This window comes from Agelaius tricolor, unplaced genomic scaffold (genome assembly GCF_023055355.1).
Source record: "Agelaius tricolor isolate 1412-34295 unplaced genomic scaffold, bAgeTri1.0.p SCAF_15, whole genome shotgun sequence".
Classification (NCBI taxonomy): domain Eukaryota; kingdom Metazoa; phylum Chordata; class Aves; order Passeriformes; family Icteridae; genus Agelaius; species Agelaius tricolor.
This window is the reverse complement of record NW_027269275.1, coordinates 7,303,096-7,328,549: the sequence shown is the minus strand read 5'-3', so window position 1 is coordinate 7,328,549 and position 25,454 is coordinate 7,303,096. Positions and strand designations below refer to the sequence as shown.

The window sequence follows — 25,454 nt, the reverse complement described above, 5'->3', positions numbered from 1 at the left end:
CCAAATTCCCATTTGGAAACTGCATGCCTCAACAAATACCACTGTTCATAGCAAGTTATTAGCTTCTTGGTTGTAATTCTGGTCCTTTTCTAAAGGGAGGTGGAAAAAAGCATGTAAAAGAGATTTTTGACACTTCACGGTGTATTGAATGAACAGCAGAAAGCTCCCCAGCCTGCCCGTTCCCATTTACAGTTTGGATGTGGCTGAGGTAACACTTCTTTCTCCCTTTCCACGAGATTCCCCCTGTTTTGTGGTGGCAGCACCCTAGACACCCCAGAATGCATGTGACTAACACATTTTCAAATTACAAACCTGAAATGTGCCTTTTTCTGAGGCTGGTGGCAAGGAGCACATGTAAGAAGCCTTTATGTACCCCCAGATAGGAGGGAGGTCTCTGTTGTGGGCAGTGCCCAGGCTCACTGGCGGGCAGCAGCTGCTCTTCCTGCACTGGGTACCAAGGAGGGGAGATGCCATGTCCTGGGTGACAGAGGTGACCCCCACGCTGGGGGCTGGTGTCCCTGAACGTGTGATGAGGAAGTGGGAAGTAGTTAAATGCCCTCTGGGAGGTTTAGGGGAGTGTTTGCTGGTGGACTTGGCTGAACTGAACTCCCATGTCTGAACTGAATACTTTGAAGTTTACTTATTAGAGACTATCCACTCTGAACTGTTACTGTGTGTGGCTGAGTTTCTAACAGCTTCCAAACCTTAAATGTCCCTGTTTTTATCAGGCCAGCTATGTAAGAGGGACCTGCAAGAAGGCTTTTCCTCCTTCTGAATGTACAGTCGTCACCTTCTTTTGTTTTTGCTGTGTGCCTTCCAGAATTAGAAGATTCAGAGTGAGAAATGGGATTTATATATTTATTTAGAAGCCACTCTGAGCAACAGCACATTTACTAGCTTGGTTCATTTTTATGAATCTGATTCATTGCTTATTAAGCCAATGGAAATCTTTCCATTGTTTTCAGCTGGTTCTGGCTCAGAACTTCTTGGTGCTTGACAGTCTTTAGTAGGAGCTGAAAGATTTGAACTTCTAAATCATGCTATATTATGGTCTTCTGCCATGCCTGTTTCTTAATTATATACATAATCCCAGTATCTGTTGCTATGTATTTCTGGTTGAGCAGTTTCTGTTTGGTTAAATTTTCACAAGTACAGTGTTATGAAACAGTTAAACAAAATATCATCAATATTATATTTGTCAAAAAGGAGAAACTAAATACTGAGATCAGTTTCATCCATTCATTAGTTTATGGACACCAAGTCCTCTGAGGAATGTCACAAATTCCCTTGCAGTGTCTCAGTGCTAGATTTAGCATTTGGATCTTTGATTTAATGGAAAGATACATTAAAAACTGATACAGTCAGACAGGTCCCAGTGGGGTGTACATCTATGTGGGCTCTTATGTCACTGTTCCTTCAGTCGAGATTTGGCAGGAGGTTCTTTTATCCAGAAGCTGTTCTGGAATGTGCCAGGCCCTTTTCCTGAGCACGGGGTGTCTCCACAGGAGAGCAGCTGCCGTGCCTCAGCCTGCCCAGCCGGGCTCTCAGGTGCGTGTGGCTGGGAGAGGTGTCCCCGAATGTCACCCTCCCCACGCCTTTGTGCAGGAGCCAGCCTGGTCCAGACAGCACTGGGAATTCCCACAGCTATCCTGTGCTGTGGAACTGTTGGCGTTCTTAGCAAAGTTCAGCGTGATCGTGGTTTATTCCTTTATGTTGACTTTCTAGCTGTCATTTCCCTGAGGAACCTTTCCTGAATCCATGGATTTAGAGCTACTATTATAACATATTACAGCACAATTAATTTGTAAGCACTGTAACCTGTCCTAGAAAGCAGATTCTGAGAGAAATACTTTTATCCTTATAATTTAATGCATCATGTAATGAAAACTAATCTATGTAGTTCAAATTCAGACATTAAAACAAGTTAAAAGGGTCAGTATATACAATAAATTTCCCTTTGCCAATTTACTCAGTTAATTTAGACATTGCCTTTTCACTTAACTCATTAAAACTTTCTTGCCAAGTTTACTTATCTGTGTTAAGGGTACAATTAATATTATAATTTTTAATTATCCACTTGGTTTTATCAGAGCCAAAGTGTTTCCTTAAGTGTGAATATCAAAATAGAGCCTATATTTTTTAAGAAAGTGAAGCACTGTGATTTCACTAATTCCTTAATAACACAAATATTTGTATATCTTTTTCCTTACTGTTTATACATCAATTGTTGTGTTGTTGTATTTTATTTTATAACCTTAGCATAATATACTACTGAAAGCTATATTTTGTACTACTTAATTCTGTACCACTCATTCTGATTTATGGCATCATTTTGTTTCCAGCTCACTCCTTATCTTCAAAAGGCTTGATCCAAAACTCATCAAATTCAGAGGAATAGATCCCAGTGGGCTTTGGATTAGACTAGTAGGGTGAAATTGTGGACTTCATGAAGTTTGCATTACATGTGCAGATATGCAGTACTGAGATTACTTGATAGATTTCTAATTCAGCTTCTTCTATTTAGGAGCAAGTTCTTGAGAATCCTGGCCATGCACTTGAAATTTAAGAGACCATTTTAGTTGCATATATTCATCCATTTTCTTACTATGACATTTGAGAATACATTTATTTGCCAGTTTGATTTTATCATCATTATGGAGGGCTCATGTTTCTAATTTCTCTTACAGTCTCTTGAATTGTTAATGTTAACTCCTACTGAACCCAGCCTTGTTTCCTAACAGGGGGATGCTATTCTGAACTGGTATTGATGCTGAGCTGTTAAAAATACTTTCTTCAGGAATGACAGGTTTACAAGTCATAATAAAGGATAGCTCATCACAAAAGTATGGAAAGGTGTTAATGCAGAAGACACCAGGTAAATAATATTGCAATGTATTTATCTTGTTATTTCTTAATTATAGATGTATGAAGTGATAGATATAGAATTATGAAATTGATTTAAGTTCTTCAGTGCAGCAGAAGCTGTTTTGTCATCTTCAGTGCTCTTGCTTTTCTTTTTCACCTGACATTGTTAAATTGAAACACCCTGGACATATCTTCCATTATATACCAGCTAGAAAATTCCTGGGTTTGCCATTAACTGGATAATCCCTAGTATTCTGTCTGGCTATGTATACAGACTGCTGCACATGAGATCCATTTTATTAAATAAATACAGAGGGAGTGTGTTAATATGGAACGATTGCAGCAGATTCTGGTGGATGACTGTGTGTGCTACGAGCTACCTCAAAATGCATTTGTGATATATGGCTGTGCTGCCTGATCCATGGCTATTGTGCAGCTGATTAGCTGTGCTGAGAAATTACTCATTCCCTTGTATTAACTACACTGTTTAACTACACTGTTTCCACCAATCAGTATGAAGTATGCCAACTTTGTTTAGCCTGTGCACTTGTGCAATGATGAACAAGTAATGCATAAAACAAACCCTCCTACCTAATCAAACATTCCTCAGAGATTTGAAAACAGAAACAAAGGGTAAATCCATTCCTAGATTATAATGGTAAAACAAACTAAAGTTTGACATATGTATATGGAAACTATGAACACATGATATGAATATTTTTTTAAACAACAACATGTTTGAATTATTAATAAATGCAAAAAATATGTTTTAACACAAAATGGAACAATTGGAAGGATATATTTCTTCAGAAGCACAAGGATCAGGAAAGATCTCAATTGAATATAAACATTTTTTTTCCCCTCTTGCTTTCCATTTTAGCTTTTCAAATGTCTGTCTCATGCTTGTAGTTGGAGAAGTTTCCCTTTTTCACCCCTGAGCCTGCAGTACAATCTTCACTCTCCAAGTATATAATAAATGAAGTTTGTTAACCCTCAGGGTGTGAAACCCATTTTTCTCTTCTTGTCCTAGGGTGTTAGGTGTTGAGGACAGCTGATCAGCAATCCTTTAGGAAGGACTGCAGAGCTATCCAGGAAAGGGCTTACATTTAATTTTGCCATATATCCTGGTTGCCAGGTTATTTGATTTTAAGAAAATTAATGGATCTCTTCATGGGTATACTTTTTCTTAGTCATCAAGAAAGCTCAAAATATTTTATAAGAGTGATTTTATTGGAGAGTAGTAAATATTGATGGAAGGAGATACCAGAAAGTTCAGGGAGTTCTGGACTTTATTTTCCCTTATCATTAGATTTGAACAGGCACAGTGCTTGTGGATTTGAGGGGGACTGTGATGAGAGACCACTGTAGGAATTTTCACTGGTGACTACACATTAGTTAGGGGCTTTCATTCTGCTCTTCCCTACAATTCTTATTGGATTTTGTGGCTGCTGGGTGAACAGATAAAGCACAAAACACTCATCAGTAGAAATGCCATGTATAAATAAAATCCTAAATTGAAACCATCATAAGCAATTCAAAGTAAAGACAAGAGAGTCTTTAACATTAAGCCCTTAGGGGAAACAGAGTGAGGGAACAACAATGCCAAATTTAACTTTGAATTCCCAGTTGTACATTGGCTTGTACCCCAACTTTAACATTAATCAGAAGCTTCTCTGCATTTCATCTCCTCATTTGCAAAAAAATCTTTGCTGAAAGGTTATATAAAACTCATTATTTACCTGAGTGACCAGAAAGGCTCTCAAAGTGCCATTCCAAGCTCTCGGGTGAATGCTTATTTATAGTTTTTTAATAGGCATTCATTACCTGATGGATTGGAAAGACTCTTTTTGAACCAGTTCCTGTCTATTGGTTAAATACAGATTGATAACTTTTTCTTAAAAAGCTTATTATTAACCAGATAAGCTGATCACCTTTGGATTTCTAAAATGGTGATTAGTTTTAGCTTCCAAGGGTTTATTCAAGATATTTTTTTTTGGTGTAACTTGAATTTTGCCCAGTGGGCCATATTCTGGAAATTAATTACAGTAGTGCAATGCTTGCAAAACCCTGACTGAGGCACTAACATAAGCCTGTTTGCACAAAGAAATACCTCAAACCTATATTGCTGCTCATGTATTGGGTAGTCCAAGCACAGGGCATAGAGGAGGTAAAAGGGTGCAACCCATTTTAAAATTCCTGTGAGCTTGGTTGGAAACACATTGTTAGGCATATTTTGATGTCTAAAAAGACATAACAAGTCCTATTCACACCTCTGTGCAATTTGCACAGTCTTTGAGCTTCACTGATTTTGCTTGGTGTATCATTCTGCTTTTGGGGATTTGCTTCTAGCTTAAATTACTGTGGAAACAGAAAAAAAAAACCCTTAAAAACCAAGAAACAACTCACAGAGTTTTTAGAAATGCAGTTTGGCAGTGTGGGCTCAGAATCCCCATGCAGAATGCCTCTTTGGGTGGCTGTCAGTGCTGCCATCCTTTCAGAGCTGAGATTTACCCCAGGCCAGCTGCTCCTCCCCTGTCAGTGCCCCGGGCAGTGCTCCCTTGGCACGGCTCCTCACCCCCTGTGCAGCTGTTAGCACATCTGTGGGGCTGGCCAGAGAGGTGTGAAACAGCACGGCCATGCACGCTCCTGCCTTGTGATCCCCCAGGGCTCTGCCAGGGTCTGACTCGTACCTTCAAATGATGCTCTCCACCAGCATCGGCTGATGCTTAAATCCAATGTAAGGATGGAACGGAATGATAAGGAAAAAGAGCCCCTTGCAAGGTTCCTGGAAAATGGGTAGGTTGTCTGAATTCTCTGGAGTTTCCATAGAATTCCTAACATGTTTGAAAATTTCAATTTCAATTTGTTTGCTTGTGTTTTATATTTCTAATTTTCAGGGCATAAGGATACCTGTCTTTGCCTCTATCCTTTTCGCTGTCCACTCTTTCTTTCATCCTTAAATTTTTAAGTTGGAAATTTCCATCCTGTTCACTCTTTTTCCCTCCATGGGGTTAATATGTTGTTAGAAGGAGTGTTGAACACTCACTGGGGAGAACTGTCCTTTCTCAGCTCTTTAGGCAGAGTAAGTTTTCAACCATCTCAGACAATTCCTACATTTTGGTGTTACTTCCCAGTTGTTTTAGAGTTTTCCTTCAAATGCCTCTAATAATACAAAGATGTTTTCCACAAAATAAAAAGCCTCAAGTTTCTTATGGAAAAAACCCTTTTGGGTTAAGTGAGAAAATTGAAAAAAAATACCCAAAGCCTTAAAGCCCCTTGAGCTTAACAGAAAGGAAATTATAAAGGTCATAGTGTTGGTGTTCTTTGACATCACCTTTGCTGTTGTAAAACTTTGGAGGAAGTGCTTATCCTCACTATTCATTGTATTACTTTTTAGGAAACCAGTTTCCCATTGGGTTGAGAAATCCTTAAAATTCTGTTTAAAATAATGTAATCAAACCCAATTATACTGTTTGCCTCCCTCTGCTGGCTGTGCAGACAGTGTGAGTTGGCTTCTTGTGTGATCCTCTCATTCTGAGCCAGCAGGTTGATTATAGCAGTCTTCATTTCAAGGTGGGTGAGCAGCTATATAGGAACAGTGTTATGGAAACAGGAAATTTTTAAAGATAGAAGTCTTTATCTTTGAGTCTTTAAATTATTAGAAACATGTTTTTTATTAAAGAAGGTCCCTCTAACCTCTCCTGAACTCATATTCTGGACTGGTTTAGGTGGGGACAGGAGAGTCATGTGAAATTTCTTTGAAGAAAGGCCAGGTGCTGAGGTACAGCAACAATATTTTGGCAGGAAAATGGCAAATCAAATCCAACTGTCCAAGAGGGCTAGATATGAGCAGAGCTGAACAAATCTTTGTGTGTACACACATCATTCAGGTGCTTTGCATTACACAGAGAGCTCTCCACTTCATCAGTTTTCAGATGTTCTGCTCTGCACTGGTGTCACTCTGTATTGATGTATATTTTTCACATACATATCATAGCCAGCTCTGTCCTTTGTCCCACTCTGCAATTCTCCAGGGATGTTGCTTAAATCACTTTCAAGTGTCCAGTCTCCTGTGAGATAGTCCTCTTTGTTTTATTAGCACTCACAGAAAGCAACCCTGAAAAAGAACCTACAGCATAATATGGTGGAGCCTCCCTAATGACAAAACCAGGCATATAATTTTCTCCAGGAAATTGTTTTTCATGTTCTTGGGCATCAGTTTAAGCAGAACTTTTTGGTCCTGTGTCTGTACCTGGACACCCAGAGTGACCCTTTCAAGGGGCAGGTGCAGTGGTAGAGCTTGAGGATAGAACAAACAAAAAGAGAGCAGTGTCATTTCCATTACAGCTATTTTGGGGAAAATAACGAAAAAAACCCAAAAAACCAACAACAACAAAAAAAATGGAGACACAAGTATTATTTGGAATTGGTAAAAACAACTTTTGGAGGCAAAGAATTTCCATTCCAGCTGTTGTCTGGGTGTCTGCACCACACCATGCTCTCCTGGGCTGTGCTGAGACCCTCAGGTGCACTGGGTGCAGCCCCAGCTCTCTCCCCTGCCCAGCCCCTGCCCCTCTGTGGGACCCTCTGCAGCTCCCCTCAGTGCCCAGCTGGCCTGGGCATGGCCCTGCTGGGCACTGCACACGCAGGGACGATGGAGGGGAGCCACAGCTTGGGCTGAATAGCTGGTGTTTGTGCTGAGGGTACACCAAACCACTGGGCATAAATCACATCTCTGCAGACAAAAGCAGCCTCGCCAGTTCATAGGAGCCCTGCAATTAATATTAGTTTAAAAGGAGCCTGTTCTGTACCCCTGGGCTGCTGTCCCTGGGTGTGAGCAGGAGCTGGGGTGAGCCACCAGGGTGTCTGAGGCCAGCTGTGGGTGAGCCCTGCCCAGCCCGCAGGCTCCCAGCCCTCTCCCAGCCTGGCACTGTCTCCTGGCTGCCATGAGCACAGGGCACTGCTGCCAGGGACAGCCCTGTCACTGTGGGTCAGGGGAGACCCATCTTTGAGTGCACCTCACACAGCACAGGCTGTGTGGGCAGGACCCCTGAGGGGACACATCTTCACCCAAACCGTGCAGGAAAACCTCTCCAAAATGGCTTGTGGTCTGCTCCAGATCCTCCCAAAATACCCCAGGCTTTCTCCAGCCTCAGCCACCAGCAAAATGGAGAAAGGATATTTCTGTGCAGACCCTGGCACCTGCTGAAGTGGCTGCACATGAGGCAATCCAGCTCAGGGACACCTTTGGTGTGTCCCCGCAGGGCAGGATGTGTTCCCCCCTGGCAGCACAGAGCTCCCTGCCAGGTGAGAGATGCACCTCATCCATGGGCCCGGCTCAGATGGTGAAGGGAAGAGGTATCATGGCCTTAATTACTGTGACACAGGGCTTAAAGTGTGAAACCACGGCTTAAAAGGAAAGACACCAACATTTTCAGCATATCCTTAAAATTGAGCTCTTTCCGTTACCTAAATCTGCAAATTTTTTAAGCACAACAGCTTCAACAAGGTGGTGTCTGACAATGGAGGAGGCTCTGGGAGGGCAGCTGTGAGCCAGGATGGAGGCACAGGGGACTGCATGCAACTGGCACAGGACAGGGAGAACTGGGATGGGACAGGATCTGTCAAAGCAACATTCTGGGAACACTGGTGTTCATCAAAAAGGGAAAGCGGCCGAGTGCTGGGATGAGCACAAAGGTAAAAATCATTAAATGTCTAGGGTTTGCTGTGATCTTTGGGACCAGGGTGGAAAGAAAATGGGAAAAGTTTAAGGGAGCTGTTGAAAAGTGGTTAGAATAGTTGAGTTAGAAGAAATGCTTACCCAAAAAATTATTCCAGAGTCTTACCTCAGAGGTAAGATCTCACCATGTCTTTTAAATAGCTCCTGAAGAGCTCTGACAGACTGAGAACAGGCTCAATGTGAATTTGCTACAAGAGCTAAGTCAGTGGTAATGCACTTTAAGTTGAAGTTCAGCTATTCTTTTGGATATTTTTCCCAGCACTTTCTCCTCTTGATCAACCATAATTCCTGGTGATTACAGCTGGAGAAGGAGACCTGCTATACCAATTCCACATAAATTTAAATGTTAAAGTTTAAATCCTGGAGCAACAGTTGTCTCCTGATCTTCTACATTGTGCTTGTACTAAGACTTACTGCAGCTTTCACTCTTGCTCTCTCAGAGGATGTGGGAGCCCCTGTTGTGCTGAATGGAAGATGGGCAGAGAAGTATGTCCTGCATGGGTTTATAAATGCTGTGCCTTTATTCTGGAAGCAGAATTTGCTCGATTCCACTAGGTGGATCTATTGAGAACATTGTTCACTCTTTAATGTAAAAAGTGTCTTTCACTTAAGGGAGAAAAAAAAGAAATTTTTTTCTTTATTACTGCCTTACTCAGCTCCTTATGTTCTAAAAAACCACAAAGGTGATCACTCTTGTCCATAGAAAGCTCTAAAGCCATGTATCAGTGTCAGTCCATAGTACCTTGAAGGACTTTTCATTGCAGTTTTGCCTTTGTTTTGCAAAGGAAAAGAGTCAGTGCAGTGAGAGGGAGATACACCTCCACAGTGACATGGCTTTAGATGCTGCTTCTATTGCATTTCTTCCTGATGTCCATTTTGTACTCTCAATTGGATCCTTTCCTGGTGGCTGTGATTTGATGAATTTTTGAAATGACTTTATCACAAGAAGTGGCCAACATAGGCTCCTCACCTTAGTATCGGCTTTTAGTGACCCATGCAAGTAGTTTGTGATGTCAGGCTCAATGATAGTTGACTGCTATATTGAGGATGTGGATTCATCTGCTAAAAATGCCCAACTTTTTACAGATTCTGATTATCTTGACCCTGTGATGATGGTGAGCACAACCTTGGTTGGTCAAATCTATAAAGAGATATTTATTTTGGTCATGGCCCCTGGGAAATAGACAGCTTGTTCTCAAATGGGTTCTGCCTCTACTCTCTTTTGGAAGCTGGGATCTCAGAGTCCCTTTACCAAGAAGCTTTCCTAGAATCTGTGCCACTGGGAAAACCTCCATCCACCTTGGCAGTTTGCTGGGGTTCTGCCCAGGAACCCTCCATGTTTGTAACAGGAATTTGGAAAGGCTTTTCCCTTTTTTTCCTGTGAGAGTGTTTTATTTATGTCTTTTTGAACCATGCTTCAGCAACTTCCTTGCTGGCTGACTTGTGTTTTCACTGGCTCAGACTGCCATGTAGATCACACCACCTGTTCCAGAGTTTGCTGAAACATTTAGTGCAAGTTTTCTAAAATCCCTTATTTAAAGTCTCTGCTATTGGATGATTTCTTTTATGTGCCTTTCCTTATCAATATTAAAGACCTGATGTTCTGCTCTTCCTTGGAGAAGAGACCCCCTCCTAAAGGCATTAAGCTTTCAATGAGTTTCTTCAGCCTTTGTTGAAAGAATGCCCAGTTGCTTATCACTTCTCTTTAGGAAGAAAATGCTGATCACACTTTTTTATGAACAAAGGCAGGATTATTTCATGGTCCTTCCTTATAAAGCAAACAACTTATAAATATTTAAATATATAATGCTAATATTTCTCCCCCACCCATTGTATAATTTATTGTATGACCAGTTGTCTTTTGCTACTTTCCTGTGTAAAGCCTCCTCCTACCTGGACTTTTGTTGGACTCATCAAACTTGAGGAGATTTGAGATACTCTCCCCTGTTATTTACATGTGTCTGAAATGAGATCTTCCAGAAGGCTGTCATTACACAAAGGTAGAAATCATGGTGAAAGGTAATGTTGCCTAGCTGAGGAACTAAGCTTTCATTTCTCTCTTCCTACTTTTTAAAGTTTGACAAGTCTGTAGCTGATAGCTTTTCCTCCCTGAGAAGGTGCCCACTATGCTCTAAGAGCCTTGCAGAGTAAGGCACACAATGTACATCCCCTCTGATCTTCCCCTCTGTCCTCTGTATACAGAGTTTTTACCTTGTTTTGAAGAGGCACAGTATTCCTGCCCTCTCATAGAGGAGGCACAGAAAGGAGTACAACCAACCAAAGATGTTGGAGAAGTAGCTAAGGACAATTGAGAGCACAAAGGCTTTGAAGAGAAAAGACCTTTCCCTGGATGCAATAAAAGAAAAAGGAAATAGTACTGAAGAGAAAGGAACAGTAAAAATGGGAAGAAATAGGAAGGAATACTGGGGGTAACTACAGAAGTGCTGATGGTGCCTGAGAATAATCTGAATTCTGAGACATGTGGGAGCAAACTCTTCCCAAGCTCAAATCTGAGATTTTTCTGGATCCCAGCTAACCAGTATCCATTGCTTAGCTGCTGGAGCCTGTCACTGTGTCAATAAAATGAGGAGGTCTCTTGTCTTTAGGATGCACTGAGCTCATGGATCTACAATATCTCTTTGTGGTCCACTTGGGGCTATCCCAGCCCAAATAATCATGTCTATGAGGTGCTGGGGAAAACAATTAAGCAATTTTGATCAGTCTTGTTAACAGAATCCTCCCTTGACAGCACCTCTGCCTGCAAGTGGTAGCCCTGCTCTTCAAGATTTTGAGAAGAGTTTGACATTTGTTCCTGTAGAGTTGAGTTGGAGGATCATCTGGACCATCCAACTGACTACAAAAAAAAAAAAGAGAAAAAAAAGAAAAGTAAATTTAATTGGTGATTCACCAATGCTGGACCACTCCTCTGCCCTCATCTTAGTGAGGATTTAGTACCTAACCTCAGCTTCCTGGGAGATGGTTCTTAATCTCTGACCACTTGAAAATTTCTGGAGGGAAATTATTTTTCCTTCCAGAACAGAAAGAAAAGGAGAAATATTTTAATTTCTGCAAAGATCAGAGTCAAAGCCCTCATGTTCATGCTTGTTTTCACTCAAATTGTTGTTTCTCAATGAGCATCATGCACTTACTCCAGAGGAACAGGAAATCCCAGTTGGATGTCTCAAGCTCCTCTGCTGTCTGTTGCTGTTTCACCTATCTCTAGTCAATATTCTTATCTTTGTCTCAGGAAAAAGAACCATGGGGTTTTCCTGAGTTCTCATTCTTCTGTAACTCTTTGTGCAGTGCTCTGAAATCTCCTGTCTGTTGCTGATTCCAGGTACTTGATTTGGCCCCTGCCTCTGAAATGCCATCCCCTCCTATGTGGTTTGTTTAATGTAGCCCTAGGTCACAGAAATCCAAAGGTGAAATCTGATATTTTTTAAAAAAGGTATAGCTCATTCTTTTATGAGACTGCTAATAATGTTCAGCCTTGACAGGGTTAAAAGGCAACATCCATTTCCCCATTATCTTGTTTAAAAAGTGCCTTTTTTAAAGTCCATATGGCGACTTCCTTTCGACCTGCTTTCCCATCCTCGTCTCTTTGTCAGGGCTGTCACTTATAAAGAATCACTTGACTTACAATAACAAGTTCAAAAGAAGACAGAATATAATCAGTTGATCCACGAAGAATTGAAATAAAGAACACCCCCACTGCTCCAGTTATCATTCCCATAGAGATAGTGATATTATTGATGTGATTGCTATGCTAATTTCTATAGAAAAAACTTGTATTTTGGAATTTGTTCAAAGAGAATTTCAGACACATCAAATTGGAAAATGCAGAGTGAATTCCTAAACTTTTTCGTATAGGCATGGGAATCTTTTTTTTTTTTTTTTTTAACATTGAATAGCTCTGAACAACTATTTATAAACTTCACTTCAAATACCAATTGGAAAAATGTTGTTAATTTTTCAGTTATTATAGAAAGTTAATTCACTGTAGTTCTATTAAAAAAAAGTCCTATTGTACCTTTAGGGTTATTAATATCGCCCCCATAACCTGCAGAATTGGGATTGGACCACAGACTCCAGAAAGAGAGGCTAGGGATTATAAAAGATGGGCACATTTAAGTCCAGTGTTTAGGAAGAGCTAATTAATCTATACCCCTTCCTCTGCAATTCCATAGTCCCTCTGGGAATTGCCACAAACATAAACTTTTTTTTTCTCATGGATTCCTATTTTAACTAGAAGGTTTCAGCTTGTGATGTTATGCTTTTTATGTAGTAAACTGATTTAAAATGTATGCCAGTCATCTTCAGGGAACTCATTTCAGTCAAGATGAAACTAGTCTTACCTGAATCAATGTTTTAAGTGTCCCTGTGGCTCGGCATTTTGAATAATCAATCTGTCTCCATCGCTTCTTAATCATGCGCATCACAGTCTTTTTTATTTGTCAACCCTTTCGGATCCTGGCTTTTTGTTATTAACATGCCCCTAATGTCACATGCAAGCCTTTTCTTTAAAACAAGCTGCTCATTGGTGTATTTTGATACTTTTTATTATTACTAAATCTTTTTTCCCATAATTACACCACAATCATTATATAATCCCATAACAAAGAGTCTATTGAGGCACCATGCTTTTGTCAACTATGGGACACAGAATCCATAATTGCATTATTCAGCTTCTCCCCCCCCCCCTTCTGCTTTGTAGAAACACAACCTATTTCACCAGTCACATTTGCACCTTGTTTGCTTGGTTATATATTATTTACTAAATCGTTGCCCTGCGGATAAACCGTGTAAAGTTGCTTTAAAAAAGTTATTTGTTTGATAATTAAGTCCTGAAAACCCATCGTTTAATGATTATTCCGAACCCATAAGGCAGAGAACCTCCATGACGTTTTTCTCTAAGTTTAATTACCGTATGCTAATTTCCTTGCCTACTACGTGATTAATTAAAATCATATTTTCATAATCATTTGGCACTAGTATTGTTTTAGAATTATCATGATCCCCTAAATAGTGTATGTAAATAAAGTCGGCTCTAATGGAAAGAATCAAAATGCAACGCTGAGGACCTTTATGTGTTTGTATGCATGCGATTGGCAACATAACTGGCTTATTTACATTAAATACGCCACAAGGTTACAGTGCAGATCAACGTCACTTTATCGCTGATTACTTCTCTTAAACGCCGGAGCGGTGACTGATGCTCCGGTCCCCCTGTCCGCCAAGGTTTCCCCGGGAGTTTTTTTTTTTTTTTTTTTTTTTTTTGGAGAAACAGACTTTGCATAGTTTCGGGAGCAGGTAAGAAGGGCGCTTTGTGGAGCCCGGCGCTGCCCCCGGGGGCTCGGCGGGGTCCGCGGGGCGCGGGCAGGGCCGGCGGGGCGCGGGCGCGGGGGCTGCGCGGGCGCGGGGGCTGCGCGGGGCGCGGGCAGCGGCGCTGGCCGGGGGGCTGCGGAGCGGCGCGGGCTCCTCGGGGTGTTTACACGCGCTCAAGGTCACGACCAAGCTGCGCCGTGTTAAATGGTTTCTTAGTTGCTAGACAGGGAGAAAAAATGGACGATCACAGACCATTCTTTGTAGATTATTATATCAAGGGTTCAGCTTTTGGCTCATCAAAGCTAAATGCCGCAAGACCTATCTAGTTGCTGTGAATTATGCCAAGACGACAATGGAGTGCTTTTTTAATGGTACAATGCATTTCACCTACCAGATAGGGGGAGTCCACGCTGAGAGATGGGGATGTCTTGTGATGTTGGGTGATCAGTATCAATGAAGGGGGTTATTCTGAAAAGAGACAGATTAAAATAAAGCGCTCTTTGCTCGGGATGTGCTGGAAGCAGTTGGGAGGGCTACCCGGAGCGGGCGGCCGCGGCAGCCCCGCGCCGCACTTTTCCCCCTCCGCACAAGAAAATGATCAAGTCAATCATGTGGACATGCTTCATTATTCATTGAACACAATCTTTTACAACGCTCCGTTTACGTGCGGGAGTTTCTTCTACGCTTTGCTTTAAATTTTAAGGTAAGAAAGACAAAGGTAAAAAGGGGGTTTTTGAGGATCCGGGAGGCTCCCGTGAGCCATCAAAGAGGCTCCAAAGTCAGTCCGGAGTACGTTTTTGTTTTTTATTTCTTTTTAATCATGGCAATGGGGCCTGCGTTTTCCACCGTGATTAAAAAAATACAGTATAATTAAATATCCATAGCAGTGACGTTTGCAAGCAGGGCTGTCAGGGGAAAAGCAGAAAATAATGAAAGGAGCGGAGAAGCCATTGAATGGCGCTATAGAACTTAGCCTGAAGAAAACCCTACGTTTTTCCTCTTTCTCTCTCGTTTCTTTTAAAACCGTTACTTTACAAAAAAGGAGCGGGCGGGCGAGGCGAGGGGAGGCGAGTGCCGGCGGCGGCCGCGGCGCTGCCCGGGGGCCGCCCGCCGCCGGCCCCAGCCCGCACCGACCCTGCCCTTAACTTGCCCAGAAACTTTTTGTTTTAAAGGGTTGCTGCGGAGCAAACTTTGCTGAAGTGACTTTAAACGCGGGCCCCCCCCTTTCCTCCCTCCCTCCCCCGTTAGGATCCCGGCTAATCGTGGTGTAATTTGTAAACTCCCCCCCCTCTTTTTTTTTTTTTTTTTTTAATCAAAGTTAGCTGATGCATACCATGTGTCAAACTTGTGAGATTCAAGTGCCTAAGAGACCTGCCATTTTGTGCTCTAATCGACCTCTTATGAATAGGAGCCGTGCATAATGCTGCGAGGAGCGTTGTGACATTCAAGTAGGCACTAAATGTCAGGCCAGGTCTCAGCCCTTTCGGGGGGAGCGGAGCGCGCCCGGCGGCGCCGCGGGGAGCGGGGAGGCACCTGCCAGCCCGCCGCCGGGGCTTTTGTCAGCGCCCGGAGAAAGTAACAGGTTAAGGAGGAAACTTAAATGGCAATCCCCGGCGGGGAGGGGGGGAGCATCACCTTCCCGGCGGCGCGCCGTGCGCGGAAGGGCCGCGGGGGCGCCGCTGCTGCGCGGGGCAGCGGCCTCGCTCTCCGGCTGCGCGGGGCTGCGCGGGGCTGCGCGGCCGGGAGGGTGCGGGGGGAGCACCGGGCCGGCGGCGGGATTAGCGGGATGGGGGGGAGGAAGGAGAGATTCTTTGATGCTGTGTAGGAAAGAATCCAGATTTTAATGCGCCCATCTGTTGCAGTTTTGCAAATAATTAATATATATGTGTGTATGTGTGTGTGTGCGAGAGAGAGAGGGGCTGGGGGAGCGCTGCCGCCTGTGAACTTCAACGCGAAATAAAAGGTCGCGAAGATTTATGCTGTTTATCGGAGGGTCCGCGGCTCCCGCGGGGCGGCTCGCACGGGCTCCATCCGCAAAGTTAGTTGCCGGCGTGGCCCGGCGGGGCCGGGGGCGCGGTGCGGCCGCGGGTGCCGGCGCCCGGGGCGGGCGCGGCGGGGAGGGCTCCGGCCGCCGCCTGCCTGCGCGGCGGGCATTGTTTCGGGGTGCGTGCGGCGGATGTGGCCGCGGCTGATACAGTGTCGAGGCGGGGACGTGATTTGTCAGATCCGTCCGTTCGCACTTGAGCCGCCGCCGGGCCGGGAGCGGCGGTGCGGGCGCGGTGCGGGCGCGGGGCAGGGGCGGTGCGGGGCGCGGCTGCCCGGCCGCCCGCGGCGGGAGCGCTCTGCGGGGCTGAGCATTCCCTCGCCGCCCCCCGCCCCCCCGTGCAGTTTAAAATAAATCCAACAGGGGCCGTGTTTGCTGAGCTGATGTGCCCGGCTGATACAGATAGCGGCGGCGAGCCGCCCGCTTCTGTGGAAAAAGACTATTTTAAGTGTCATAATTAAGTTTAGAAGCCTTGTTTGGGCTCATTCACTGCTCGAAATAAAAAGGACTGGCTGCTTTTAGACCCTTTCTGAAGGGGTTGGCTAAGCGCCTCTGCACGTTCGCTTGGAGAAGAATGTTTTCTTTTCTAGTTTAATATTAGAAACTATATTTTTACTTGTTTAAACCGGATTTGATTTTTTGGAGATTTTTTTTCCTCTCCCCCCTGCCCCCCCATCGCTCAAATCTTTGTTCATTGTTCATTGACTGTGGAAGGCTGCTTAAATGTACGGAGAGAGGGGGGAGGCCCCCTCGGTGGTTTGATGTTGAAATAGTAAACCTGAATGAGGAGGGTGGCTGGAAAAGTGGACATTGCAGCTTTAATTAACTTCAAGATGCTTCAGCGAGGACCAGAGCGTAGTAGTGACGTTGCCTCATAAATCTGTCCAGTACAGTGCATTGCATTGAACTATTACAGTATCACCATCATATTGAATATTCACTACCTATCCGGGAGCAGATTTGCATAATTGGATCTTTTTTAAATGAAACTTGTTTGCAAAAACCCAAACAAAACCAAAAAAACAAAAGCCCGAGTGAAAACCGCGGCGATCTGCATGGTTATAAAGGGTTCAAACATATCCGAAAAGTAAGTGACCTGCATAAGTACATCAATAGGTTAAGTGCAAATAAGATGAGAAGTGCTTCTGAAAGCTGTACATTCCCTATGTGGTCTCTTGGGTTGTTTCTCAATAGCGAGATTTTTTTGTAGCCTCAGGGATTTTAGGTTTTCTGTCTGCTTTCATAACTTTTTCCCTCACAGTTGTTATACAAGGTGAGGCTTTTGTACCATGCCTGTGTACCTGTAGTGATGTTTTTAAAGGAAATAGACGAACAGTTTGTAATTTGTGCTGTTTGACTTGTATAATTATGGCTACTGTGGAAGGGAAATGTGTATTGCAGTTATATTTCTGGTCATCGAATAGATCATCACTAAATATGTCAGAATATTCAAAGATTGTTTGTGTATGTGTTTGTGCATGCTTAAAAATCGACTAAGTTACCTAAGCTGTTACTTCTTAAATCAGAGAGGCAACTAGCTTTTTAATGTGTATGTACCCCCCCCATTCGATGGAGGATGAAGATGACTGAAGTAATTAAAAATACCAGCAATTTTTAGAGTGAATTTGTAGCTTCTGTGTAAACCCCATCCCCTCCTAACCGAGTGGCTGGCTTGCAATATTGCAGTTCTGGATCGGGCAGGTTTAGAAGTGTTTTGTGAAATCAGATGCTGGCGTTTCGGATGCTGCGAGGGAAAGTTGTGGAGGGAAGGCAGCTGGGAGCTGGAAGTTGCCGGGTGGGGAAGGGGAGCAGCCATCGGTGGGGCGAGCCTGGCAGAAGTGCAAAGTCTGCGTGCAGCCCCAGCCCTGCCCCGGCTCTCCCCCCTCGCCCAAGGCTGCTTTAGTTATGATGTCATTCTGATAGTGGAGAGCAAATGTCTCCTGATTCTACCATTAAACGCCTGGCTGATTTGCCTGATAATGATAGCATTGACGTCCTGCTCCTTGACAAATGCAAGCCCTACGAGCCCTATGAATTAACTTTTTTCCCATAGCTGGGAGCCAGCTAGCTTTACGACTCATGAATGTAGCAGCACTTCTTTGACAGATTACTTTGAACCTCCTCAATTCTGCAGCAAACCCCCTACTCTAAACACCACTTCTGTTAGGCTGCTAGCAGACCCCTGGACAGTTTGGGCCTGATTTGCAGGGCTGCTGAGCATTCATCACTTCCACTGACTTCAGATGGAGTTGTGGGTGCTCAGCAGCTTTGAAAATCAGGCCCTGTGTTCAGTCAACAGATGATGCATTTTTTTGGTTTGTTTGGTTTTTATTTTTTTTTTTTGTTACTGTTTTTTAAGTTAGACAGTTAAAGAGGGCTCTATGATTTCTAGTCATTATAAAAATATTTGTAAATAGCTTGAGTTGTTTGTCCTAGTCTGGTCTGTTTTACCCTTTCTGTTATCCTTTTTTTTTAAATTTTATTTTCAATTTATCTTCTAGTGGATGTGCTGTTAATCTTCATAAGAAAAGGATCATAAATGAGTTGTTTAAAGTTTTCAGAATGTTGTAGAAGAAAAATGTTTCCAGTTTGGTACCAAGTGCTGAGAGATTCGATTGCTGTTTCAGAACGTGCACTAGAAGAGAGTCTCGGTACAGTTGCTAAACCCTGCGACTGGGTGCACTTTCTCATGTCTGCTCTGCCTTCAGATTTTGCTCCTGACTCTGAATTTCTATCCCTGCAGGTAAATGAGATTTAATATGATGGGGTTTTTAAAGTGCCAGTGACTTAAACTTTGTTTTCATGTGCTGTTACGATGCTGACAATTAACAACTGCAGATGTAAGAAAGGTCAGCCTCTCTGTTACTTTTGCAGGGAATGAACATGAAGTATTTGCAGGCTAAAGCTGTGTTTTGCAAATGATTTCCTGAAGATACAAGTTGCTGTGATGGAAACACTGTATTGAAACTCTTTTGATAAATTGACTATGTCTTTATTAATGGAAAAGAAGGAAAAAGAATCGTTTTACGAGCTTTTTGACTTCTGAACATATTTAAGCTCTAATACTCAGCAAGTTGTCTGGCACTGTCTTCACTGTAGACTTTTATATAATGAAGAGGCTGATTGTCATATTTTTGTCCATGCCAGAGGCCAATAACCCAACCCATTCATTATCAGAAGAGAGTAGCCTGTAAGTTGCAACATCAGTACCACTGTTTTGCTTGCAGCAATGAAGACAGTGCTGAGATCAGAAATTGTGATCTTCAGTACAGAAAGCTGACACATTAGGTTGTTTACCCACCATGGAGCCTTAGGTGACCAAAGAGATTTGCATTAGAACAGATGTAGAAAATCCACTAGTCCATTAAAATGGGCTGTGCTTATTCCCTGGGAAGCACAAGTTTCATCAAGTGTAGGGAAATCAGTAAGAAGTAATTTTTCCAAATGTTGATTTTTGCTTAAAGTTGACTTTGAATTGCACAGGTGTTTTTAGAGTGCCTTGACTGAAAAAAAAAAGAAAAAAGACATGATTTATATGAATTTTATGAAAATGGAAACTAAAGCCATAGATAGATTTGTTTTTATAGTTTGAGTGTGTGGACAAATAAAGAATTTTAATCTTCTGATTTAGTGTACTTTAATAAGATTGTAAGCAAATCTAAATTTTAATCTCTGAATTTCTCTCAGATACCTGAAGAGATGTATATCGGCTCTTCACAATGCTGAAAACAGTATGCTCTTGAAAAACTATTTTTCTGTCCTCCCTTTCATACCTCGCATTTCCCTGAGTTGCAAGCAATTTGGATTCAGGGAAAGACAACAAAGATGAAAAAATAGAATACATACTCTTTCTTTTATAGAAACATGAATAAACTTATTTCTGGCAACTGTAGATGGAAATCCGAATTTCTCTAGTGAAGCAACTCCAGGCACAGATATTTGTGGAAGAGGATAAAAAAAAGGATGAGCTACTGAAAGCAAATATGTAAAAGTAAAATAATTCTAGATGCTTAACTGGCTGATCTCAGGGTTATTGTACAGCTGTGTGGTTCTGACTTCCAGTTGTGTGGCCGAATCTGGAGTATGAACTTAGTGGGACCAAGGCACTGATCAGGATCTGCCCTTGGCTGGAGACAAGAGAGAATTGCAGTGATCCGATAGACGTGGAACGGGAAACAGCCGGGGAGCCTCTGCCCAAACCTGAGTGGATCACCGTAACTGATGTGACATTCTCACTCATATTGGCACGTTAAGCAGCAAAGCCAAGCACTGAGGGAGAGATTTGAAGCATCTTTTCAGGGACAGCAGAGCTCCAGATCAGGAAAGAGGCAGGGGAATAGGGTAGTGAAGGAGGATTTGGGTTGCCTCTGCCCAACTGCACCAAAGCTGTCACAAAATATGCTCCCAGAGGTAGGATTCTCCCAGTATTCTGAATTTGGCACCTTTCCCTTAGATTTAAATTTGCTCTGATTTTCAGGTGCATCTTGCTAGCTAACCAGATGCATCAAAAAGGCAAAAGAATTATAGAGGAGTAATTATAATTAGCCTAGTTGTCTGTGTTTTTTAAAAATTGTAAGACGGGTCCTTGAAAGTATTTTGAAGTCACTGTTTTTTACAGTTCTTAATCTAAATACTCCATGTGAGATTGTTTTCTAAAGAGATGGGTTCATCGGGTCAAGTTGAACTATATTAAAGACAAACAATTTTGTTATAATCTGACTGTCTTTTAAACACAGATGAGGAAAACAGAACTAAAATAGCCACAGGAGCCTCAATATCTGATCTTTCCTCCATTGTGCATTGCAGTATTCGAGACTCACATAACCAAAAGCAGAATTAGGTAATTCCTTACGAGTGTTTGCCACGTTATGCAAAAAAGCAGCGCAGCCGATCCTGGTAGGACATTAGCAGACAGATCTGCAGGTAGCAGTGCCTGAAAATAATGATGATGGCTTCATTCCCATGGCATGGGGCAAGCAACAGAGCTTCTTTGAACCAGCAGCTCATTTTGCTTGCATTAGTGTTGAGCTGTCCAGCTGTAGGAATCTGGGGCTCCAGAGGGAGGGAGTGCTTGCCAGGAGGGTGGGAGCTGGTGAAGATTAGGCAGGGGTTATCCCAGGTGGGTACCACAGTGCCAGGGAAAGGCTGCTGGGGAAAATTTGGCCCCGGGTCAGTTTTGTGAAGAGGAGAAGCCAGAAAGGGAAAGAAAAAGGAGAGTATGAGCTGACTTTCACTCCCAAGAGGGGTGCAGGGGATGTTGGTGGCAGGGGCCACTACAGGACCACCTGTAGCCACTACTCTGCCTTGGGACAGCCTGGGATGTCCTGGGGAGTGTTCCTGCTCACCAGCCTTAGGAGGGTCAGGGTGCTGTGCTGCAAAGGGGAACATGGCTGTCCTGATTCTTCCCATTATGATAAGCTTGTTTCAGCCTTTATGTGAATTTTGGTATAGCTTCTTTACATTGCGTTTTTTTTTTTTTTTTCCACTAAGTGCTGTTAGAAACTTTTCCTACTTTTTTATGCCTTTGGGATGTTCTGCCACAGTCACTGTGGTTCTTTGTGAGGCAGATGGGACCCTGTTGAGCTCATCAATGCTGCACAGGGTTGCTGTCAAGTACCCCAGTCTACTCGGTCACAACAGGGCTGTGTGTTGTGCTTCCTTCATAGTAGATCTGGGAATTAGCCCTGGTAACCCATGTCATAGCACTGTGTTAGTTTGCCAGCCTGGCATTAAATTTCTTTTTCTAAATGATGGCATGCTGTATTAATGTTGTTTTATTTCACTCTCATCTCCTCCATAGGTTTTGCAAGCATTATTACCATCAGTCTCCTCATTGGAATACCAATGGTAGTTACAGATTTAGATGGGTCTCTTTAATCAAAAATTTAGAGAAACATGGGTAAATAGGAAATTCAGGTAGAATAACTCCATGCTAAGTACATATGGAGTGAATTATCAGCAAGGGAAGGATAAATGAGTTCAAGGGAAGCCTAGGTTTGTTTCTTGAGAAAGAGCATGTGAGAGCTTGGGTGAAGAAAGCAAAGAGGTGTAAAGTCAGGTTTCTATTAACAAAAGCTAACATGGTGGGCTGGATGTTCATCTCCTAACATTTCTTTTGATAGCTCTGTATGGATGAGCTACATTTAATTTTCATGTGTGTTTCCTAACACTTGTTCCCTAGATCGTGTTTCTTCAGGGCTCCACTGAAATCTGAAAACATGGGATAGTGCAGAATTTTAGTTTTGGAAACAGTTTTACTCAAGGGAACAACGTGACAGTGAAATGTTGATCAAGTGAATTAGGGAGAAACATTTTCTTCTCTGGCATTAGTTTGTAATTGACAGGAGAAGTAGAAACTGCTTTCTAGTCTAGTGGTCAAGGATTTTTGATAGGTGTGTGCCCTAATTCAGTCATATCAAAATACCATATAATATTATTATATTTTGAAAAAAACCCACTCACATATACATGTTTTTATTTATTTATTTAAATACTTTTATTTCTCCAAGGTTTGCATGAACACTGTTATGAGTTCCAGTCTATACCAGGACGTCTGAGGTTCTGAATGTTGAGGGTTGACTCAATGGTGGAAAGCAGCACTAGTTTTGAAATTGCTCCTTCAAGTAACTTTTACCTTCATTTTGTTAGAATATATCCTGCATTTTCAGGAAAATTATGAGTCTCTCATCTCACAGAAAAGTGCATAAAGTTTAGCAAAAATTTTATTGATTTTTGATGTGATTTCTAGGATCCAATTCTGCTTTTGTTACTTCAGTCTGGGTATGACTGAGTCAGTGGATAAAACTTCCTTTCCTTACCTGGTGAAATGCACGTGATTCTTAATTTCACTGTAAGTACAATGTGCAACTCCACTGTTTCCTGGTCAAACTTTTTCTCCTTTCATCATCTCACATACAAAAATGAATCCAACTTTTTGAGTTAAAAAAAAATGCAAAGATTATAGGCAACCCAAAACTGAATTGTGCAATAAAATGACTATTTATTACCTTTTTAAAGTAACTGCTCTTCATTGATTCATTCAGATTTTGCCATAGGAGTATCATTCCTCCTAGGGCTAATAAAATAACTAGTAGAAGTTAAACCAGTATCATTATTAGTACCATAATACAGACTGAACAGCCTCCACTGCTCCAACTATTCCCTCCTTTGGATTTTACCATAAAATGCCTTTTAAAATAGCTCAGCTATTTTGAAATATTCTTTACTGTTTTAAAGATCAAATGTTCAAGCATCTTTCCTTTTTTTTTTGCTTGAACACACAAAGCTATATGCCTGTGCCTGCATAAATGGACATGCTATGAGATAAATGAGCAATAGGAAACCCAAAACAACTTCTGGATTAGAATTTCAGTCTTTTGTTTGGTTGGTAGTATCTTTGGCATGCTAGGGGCTTTCCAAATATAGGAGTACAGTTTCTGGCCAGAACTAGCTGCCATTTTCTTATTGCAGTTGAAAAATACCAGTTCATTAGTTTGCATCAACATGCTGCATCTTTGAAGGATTTCTCAGGTCCACAATTGAATTTCTGCTCAAAATGAAAGAGTTGCATCTCTGCACTTCATTATGAACTGGTGATTATGGAATGCACCTGGGTCACTGGAGAGCTGGATTCAGATCGTTCCTCTCTATCTGATTTAAGTCAGCTTTTTCAAATCAAGTTTCTCACTCATCCCAGGTGAGTGCTTTAAAAACACACTTTGGCTCTTCTTCTTAAGCTCCTGCTTCAGGCTATTCCAATTTGAATAATCATTTAATTATTCAGTGGGTCAGAAGAGAGCTGACTCTTGGCTTGGGCACTCCAGTGTGATGTGAGAGACTGAGCCCAACTGGTTCCTGTTGCAGAGTCCTGCAGCCTGCATTCCTGAGGATGACATGGTGAGAGCAGTCTCATATTCTTGCTGTTGTCTTGCTGGCTTTTCCTTTTGAAAAATTGCAAAAGGCATCAGGTTAGTCCCAGAGGAGTGGAAAAGGAAATTCTAAAATCTTCAAAGAATTTGTGATACTGAAAAATTCTTTCTTGCACAGTTCACAATTCAGCTATTATAAAAGTAGTTGGGGATGGAGTGCATCTTTATAATCCAAAAATTTTCATCTCAAAATGGAGTTCTGTTGCCATTATTTTTGTTGGGTGGACTGTGTGTTTGAACTCAATATTCTTACATGCCCCTGAGCACTGAGAGAGTAGCTCTAGGAGGCGTGATGGGTGAAACACTAACCCTTTCTCCTGGTACTGCCTTGGACCTTGTGCAGCACAGAGCTTGCTGTGGATGGCTCTCTGGGAGTGCTGGGAGGAGGAAAGAAACGCTGTGTAAATGCCAACAAATGCCTGAGAGATGCAAGGGATACTGCACTTGTTCCTTCTCTCAGGAAGAACCTCCTCTGAGGTGCAGAAGATCTGTGAAACTGGCAGATTTCTCTGTCAGGATCTCTTAAAAAGCAGAGAAGAAATGTCTTAATCTGTAGAAGGGGAATCCACAAAGGGAGGAAATCCTTCTTTTCTTAGAGATAGAAATACTCATTTTGATAGCTTCTGTTTGCTCTGTCTTGCATTCTTAACTTGTCTGGCAGCACAACTCTGGCAGGATCCATGCTGTATTGGTTGGTTCCCCTCCTGGCTGCTCTGCAACAGTGATGGATGGGAGCCAAGGGAATAAATATAGCTCTGAGTTCCAGTAGTAACCCCCTGCCACACTTCCACAGAGAAACTGGGAGGTCACGAGGGGATGGCTCAGGTCTGGCTTCAGCAGAGAGGGAGTTTCTGTGCTCCCTGAGGAAGGGGAAAGGTGCTGCAGAAACCCACTCCTGCCTTTGTTCCCATGCAGAACTGAAGGGATCTGTAGATCTATTTTAAAAGCATTACTATTGGCTGTGCAGTTTCCATGTGAGTTTATTAAATGTGGACATTTTTTATATGTAAAAATAACTTCACCATTTTGTTATTTCCTTTTACGTATTTCACTTCGGTTGGAAAAATGAAATCAATCTAGTCAGCTTTTCATCAGTTTCTCTTTGGCTGTCATGCAGTTGCACAATGCTGCAGTGCTTGGCTAGCAAAAATGTTTACAACGAAAAATTGTTTTCAATGGGATTAAAAAAAGAACCATGGAAACATTTTTATTGGTCTTCAATTTTTGTGTGATTTGGAGTTTTACAAGACCTAAACTACATCAATGTTGTGGCTCTAATTCGATTTTAAGATTATACTCTATTTTTATATATACTTGCAAGGTATACTTGCTACTATCTTCTGTCACAAAGTACAAAAAATTCTAGCTTGACTATTTCTCTGCAGCTGATTCAAAGTCCTTGGAAATCCTGAGCACCTTGCAGTTGACTCTCAAGAGTTTGGGGTCATACCTTCCACCTGTGTGTAAATGCCTGTTGTAAGTTGGTTTAAGCAGTCTTCATCATTTAGAACTGCTCTGAGTTGATTTCTGATCTATTAATGCTGTGAGATTG

At 42.3% G+C, this 25,454-nt stretch overlaps 1 protein-coding gene and 1 long non-coding RNA gene across 8 annotated transcripts in view; one reads left to right on the top strand and one right to left on the bottom strand.

Moving 5' to 3' along the window:
* Positions 1-14,452, bottom strand: part of LOC139596236 (uncharacterized) — a 57,346-nt gene extending 42,894 nt beyond the window's left edge. Inside the window, exon 1 of the long non-coding RNA XR_011681281.1 lies at positions 14,322-14,452. This is a non-coding gene — a long non-coding RNA (uncharacterized lncRNA). The remainder of the gene's footprint in view (positions 1-14,321) is intronic.
* Positions 13,700-25,454, top strand: part of ZNF536 (zinc finger protein 536) — a 344,409-nt gene continuing 332,654 nt past the window's right edge. For 5 of the 7 annotated variants that reach the window (XM_071440308.1, XM_071440305.1, XM_071440309.1 and 2 more), the window contains exon 1: positions 14,115-14,633. The gene's annotated coding sequence lies outside the window, so the exon portion shown is untranslated. Of the gene's footprint in view, positions 13,916-14,114; positions 14,634-17,943; positions 18,718-25,454 lie in introns of those variants that run through there. The other 2 variants (XM_071440306.1, XM_071440307.1) reach the window with 2 other exon arrangements.